Genomic DNA, 6000 nt, shown 5'->3' with positions numbered 1-6000 from the left:
TGTTCTTACCTAGGGCGATCCCTCAGGGGACTGTTCATTCATTCTGTAACTATTTAGCAAGCCCCTGCTGTGTATCAGACACTGTGCCAGGTAAACAAGACGATGCAGTTCCTGTGGTCACAAAGCATTCAGTCCCATCCAGCCAGTGACCAGGGGGACTGGTCCCAGAAGTTAGCAAGCCTTGACTGCAAATTTCTCCCAGCTATGATTCCACAAAGAACAATAACATCCCCATTAACTCTTCCTCCCGTTTCAGATTGTTTGTCATTTAGTTTGTTAATTACAACTGACACTATGATCAGACTTCAAAAGTCCATCAATTACATCTCCAAGATCCATAATCTAAGTACAAGATCTAATAAAAGGATATCCGGAGTAGGGACTACTCCTCAAAGCCCTGGATGTCAGGTTCTCACAGAAATGGACTGCTGCAATTGTTTTAGCTTATCAGTCAGTCCCTGAAGGCACTGTCGTCCATCTGCCTCCTGGGAGAAACCCTTGGAACTTTGTCTATGGTGCTGGAAACCACAGATGCAGCTTAATCAACTTCAAATGCTACTTAATTAAATGGAATCGCTTCCCAGATCCATCAAGCCCCCTTTTTATCTCCTATTCTGATTGGATCTGCCAGAGGCTAGAAACACTAAATACCCATTGACTGTTGACCTCAGGTTAAGACACATGCATTGTGCCTGTGGCTGGCTGTGGGTCACAGCACAGGAAATCAGCTGTAGGTGAGCCTCTGCAGGAACAAGAAGCCTATACTCAGCATCTTCCTGAGGCCCTGCCATGCACACAGCCCGACAGATTCCAAGATCAAGAAGCCCTGGCTTCTGACCTCAGGAGTGGAGAACACTGAGGACTCCATCAGCTGAGACTAGAAATGAGGGACTGGTCAATCAGAAAGGACAAGTGCGGGGGGAACAAGGCAATACAACCTTGAGATCCTGGACAGTGTGCTCTGAACCCTCAGACCTGAGCCCTCACTATTCAACAGGAGTCAGGAAACCGGGAGCCTGGGTCCTGCTGAGCTCTGGTGGGGAGTTTCCCCTGACAGGTGCTAGAGCTCCAGGAGCTTGAGTGGTGGTTCAGGGCAGCCAATGATATTCATATAAGTTATAGAATGTTCATACCAAGTGTCTCTCTCTCCCAAGCTCTGCCCTACACTGCACTCTCTTCCTCTCTGGGCCTGAGAGTTCTACCTTAAGGCATTGATGCTTTTGGCAGTTTCAGAGTTTCTGGAAGCCCCAGATGTCTGTTCTTCACTCTCTAGTACCTGCATGGGAACCAGCTCTCCCCAAAGTTCCCAGCAGCCTCACTTTGCCTTTCTGCCTCTCAGGGCCATCTCTAGACCATATCAGGACACACCTGTGTCCTGTGGTGCTCTCTCTCACTGTCTCTCTCTCTCTATCTCTCTATCTCTCTCTCTATCTCTCTCTCTCTCTCTCACACACACACACACACACACACGCTCACTCCCTCATTCCTGACTTGCCTTCCTCTTCCAGTAAGTCACACCTTGCCACTTTCCTTTTCCAAGAGACTTAACCTTTCATGAGCTATTTCCCCGGGCACTGCCAGCTGAGCCCTTAACACACCCTGCTCTATAATGGTGTGCATTTCAGTGACACCTGTTACACATGCTTTCTAGAGATACAGTCCTGGCACTAATCTGATGAGCACTTACTACATCCCAAAGGCATGAACATCTCATAATGAACTTTCAGAGACAGAACAAGGTCAAGATGTTTAGGAGCAGAAGAGCGCTCCTGGAGCAGCAGAAAACACCTGTTCCTGATAGGCCAGGCTTCCTCACGCCTCCCTAATGAGGCCACAGGGGTGAAGGGCTTAGCGCTTAGTAGGTGGGCGGCACAACAGCTCATGTTTCTCCTCCTGCCACCACTTCACCAAATCCAGGGGATAGGCATGGAACCTCTTATCACCCTGGATCCTTGCCTCAGAGCTAGGATGCCAAGTTCTAGTCCTGCCTTGGCACTAAGGGACCTTAGGCCAGTCAGTCCTCTAACTTGGCCTCAGTTTCCAACTCTAACACAAGCAGAGCTGGTTCTCTTTGAGAACCACAGAGCTTTGTGGTTCTCAAAGGCCTTTCATACTACAAAGTCTCTCGTCCCAGGAGTTCCTCACTGCCCCTGAAGAGCAGGGGGCAGGTTCAGCCAAGAAGCTGCTTAGCTTAGGTTCTCCACTCACAGAGCCTGAGTGATCTATTTGTGAGAAATCTCAGGAAGCAGGATGGAGGGAGCAGAGAGAGAGAGATTGAAAGGAGAAAAGGTAAGGTGGGTGTCAAGGTCACGGGTATAGGCAATAGGGCCCCCATTTTGCCAGGGTCTCTGAAAGCGTTCAATTGCCCAGAACCGCTCCTTGAAAGGCAGGGCCAGAACAGTCACTCATCAGCTCCCACTCCCCATTGGCTGGGATCTGCCCCAGAGGTATGCGCTCTGGCCACCCAAAGCCCCTTCCACATCTCCAGGCTGTGTCTGAGGAAAGGCAATGGGAGCTGCGTAGGCTGCAGCAAGCACTGAGGAAGAAAACAGGATACGTGGAACACTCCAGGTGGGTTGAGGCAGGGAGAGGTGAGTCAGAACTGTCCAACACAGCTGCCACTGAAATTGGAGGTGGGCTCAGGAGGCAGCTATGATGGGTAGTGTAGGCCCGTGCTCCCGCCTCCAGGTTCTGAGTCCTGCTCCATGGCACAGAAGGACCATCCCACGAACATCCAAGTGGTGCACCAGGCACTATTCCAGACATCAGGCAAACAAATGTGCCCCACGTGTGCCCAGAGTAAGTCCCTTCTCAGGTCTGGGCCTCAGTTTCTTTATACCCTAAAAGGGGATCAGAATGCCTGCCTCCCAGAGTGACATGAGAATGTCTGCAGGGTCATTGTGTGACCTCCGATGCTTTGCACTTGCATCATTATGGGGGTATAGGGATCCCGGAGAAGTGCAGCCTAATAGTGGAATCACAGGCACCCTGCAGTTAGGGGAAAGCTTTGGAGCGAAGGCAGCTCTGGTCACCCAGATATCCTGGAGGCTCCTACCTGAGTTCCAGGCAGTGCTGAAAGGCAGGATGATGCTGTGGTGGCACATGGGCCTTGGAGTCAGGAGGGCTGAGAGTTCATGGCCAGCTCTGCCCACAGGCTGGTTGACTTCTGAAAAGTCATTTATTCTCATCATCAGTGGGCACGTGCTGAACGTTGGGCTGGGTTGAGAACTCAAAGAGATGTTGTCTGCAAAGCACACAGCAGGCCTGCAGCCAATGCCCTCTTTGGGCTGCCCTGCCTGAAAGCCATGGCGTGTCTGGATCTTAGGTCTCACAAAGCCAGCCTATTGCCTTTTCTCCAAAGCCTCCCACCCCCTTCACAGGACAGGGAGCAGCATAACCCCCAGCCCAGGTGTTGGGGTGGGGGTGGGCCAGCAGCAGCCCTGGAAACATTCAAGCTTTACGGTCCCCCAGCAGGTCTCTGTTCTCCTCCACTAGCTCAGCCCCCAGCCCTCTGAGAAGCCCTGAGCTTAAGGGAACCAGGTGCCTTCATTTAAAAAAAGCAAAAAAAAAAAAAAAAAAAAAAAAAAAAACCCACCACACACACACACACACACACAAATAAAGGGTGATTTTGCAAGAGGAGTGTGATGCATTCTTGGAGGCTCCAAGCAGTTTTACAGGCCCAGACACAGAGCAAAGGCATTCGGGGGCCATGCAGAGCTCCCAGGCCCTGCAGGCTGGCCGGGGCCCAGGGCCCATGGGCAGGGATGGTGTGGGAAAGGCCCTCCTCTGGCTCTTCACTGTTCTCCAACTGCAACCCAGGCAGCCTTTGCTCAGAGGGTATTCCTCTGCACACTGATGGGGAGAAGGAGAGGAAGGAGGTCCAGTTCCCTGGGAGTCAGTTCACATGGACTTCCCATGTTAGGGGCCCTATATGCACGAGGAAAGCCCTGTCCTTAAAAGGGCTTTATCTTGCCATGGATATGGGATAGGTACAGGGAGCCCTGAACAAGGACTTCCCAAATCCTTATTCCCAGGCACAACCAGAAATGTGGTGCTTTTCTCTGCCTCAAAAAAAAAAAAAAAAAAAAAAAAAAAAAAAAAGCAAATCTGGGAATTTACCTCATAAGGAAAACCAACAGACTGGATTTAAAATGCATCTTTAGGCCAGGCGCTGTGGCTCATGCCTGTAATCCCAGCACTCTGGGAGGCTGAGGGTGGGTGGATCACCTGAGGTCAGGAGTTCAAGACCTGACTGGGCAACTTGGTGAAACCCTGTTTCTACTAAAAGTACAAAAAATTACCTGGGTGTGGGGTGGACACCTGTAGTCCCAGCTACTCAGGAGGCTGAGGCAGGAGAATCACTTGAACCCAGGAGGCGGAGGTTGCAGTCAGCCAAGATCATGCCACTGCACTCCAGCCTGGGCAACAGAGTGAGACTCTGACTCAAAATAAATAAATAAATAAATACACACATTAATTAATTAATTAAAATGCATCTTTAAAATCTTCCCTTTTTGCAATCCCACACAGGACACCCCAAATTCAAAGTATGAGAGAACGTGTCAACCACCAAATACACCAAAAATGGGCACACTAAGAAAGACGCAGAGGCCCATAAATGTTACCAATAGTTACTACAAACTAACTTTGACAAGCGGATATTTCAGGGCCTTGGCCCTTCAGCATATTGACTTGGAAAATTAACCTGGAGTCCCTACAGGACTGAGCCCAGTGCCTATCAGGGTGTCAGCCCAGCCACCTATCAGGGACCGGGCAGATTGTGACAGCCATGACACAGTTCCCTTTTTGTCGCACTATGGGAGCATGTGGTTGAGGGAAATGGGGGAGCAAGGCCTAAGGGCTTCCCAAGCCACTGCAAGTATAAACTAGAGACACTCTTTGAGAACCCTAAATTTAAAATCATTTAGCTGGAAGTCATTCACATTTCATAAAGTCTGTATTTCACCCCAGGACCTTTTAAACCTCCCTAGGCATTTAAAGTGGGGATTATACAACAGTGAGAGCATTTATGAAATAATGTGCACCAAAGAAAGATGCGTACACAGGATTAAGCAGTGTAACTGTCATTATGTGAAAGTTCCTGTTCACAGGTACAGCCTGGACTGGTCCTGGGAAGGATGGAAAGTTCCATGCGCCCCTTTTTCTCCTTTGTGCTGCTGTACTGTTTTCAGAATGGTATCATTTGTTTGGTTCTTTGCTTATTTTTGCTTGTTTGTTTGTTTGTTTGTGAAATGGGAATTGAAATGGCCTCAAACAGACCTAGGCACCAAATCCAATTTTCCAGTCAAATTAATTATGAGTTCCTGACGCAGCCTTCAAGGCTCTCTGCAATACCCGCTTACTGCCCACACTCCCTGCATATACTCTACCTCCCATCAAACCAGCCAGTCCCTGGCTCATCACCTGCATTCTGACCTCAGGCTGGACCTCAGCTGCTCTGTCGCTGCGGGTCACCTTCACTCACCCCTCTCTACCTGAGCAGTCTTCCTCATCCTTCAAGGTCTATTTCCACTACCTGCTTCATGAAAGCGCTCCCAATCCCCGACTAGGATGGGACTGCCTTACAGGCCCCCCATCTGGAATCCTCGCATCCGTAACTCATTTGAAATATTCTCTCAGCCTGCTGGCAAGGGCCCCTCTGGCCTGCAGACATCCTGCCAAGCCTCTGGCCCGCAGCCCCTGCAACCCTGCAACCCCGGCACAGAGCAGGCGCTCAGCAAGGGCTCAACTTGGTGTTTATAGAGGCTTTTGCTTACCAGAATAAAATAAAACCCCCATTTCAGGCCAAGGATGGCAACTTGGATAATCATGTTTTTCATCCCAATCCAAATGGATTTCCACATGTGTTAGTGGCTTTTCTTCCTCCACAGGATAAACAAATTTAGTCTCTTTGTGATAGCTCAAATACGTGTTTAAAGAACTGCCCCCAAATGTTGCGTCTTCAAAGACAAAAATTCAGGAAAAACTTATACAATA

The sequence above is a fragment of the Macaca fascicularis genome, chromosome 6 (assembly GCF_037993035.2).
Source record: "Macaca fascicularis isolate 582-1 chromosome 6, T2T-MFA8v1.1".
Classification (NCBI taxonomy): domain Eukaryota; kingdom Metazoa; phylum Chordata; class Mammalia; order Primates; family Cercopithecidae; genus Macaca; species Macaca fascicularis.
Note: the sequence above shows the minus strand (reverse complement) of the source record.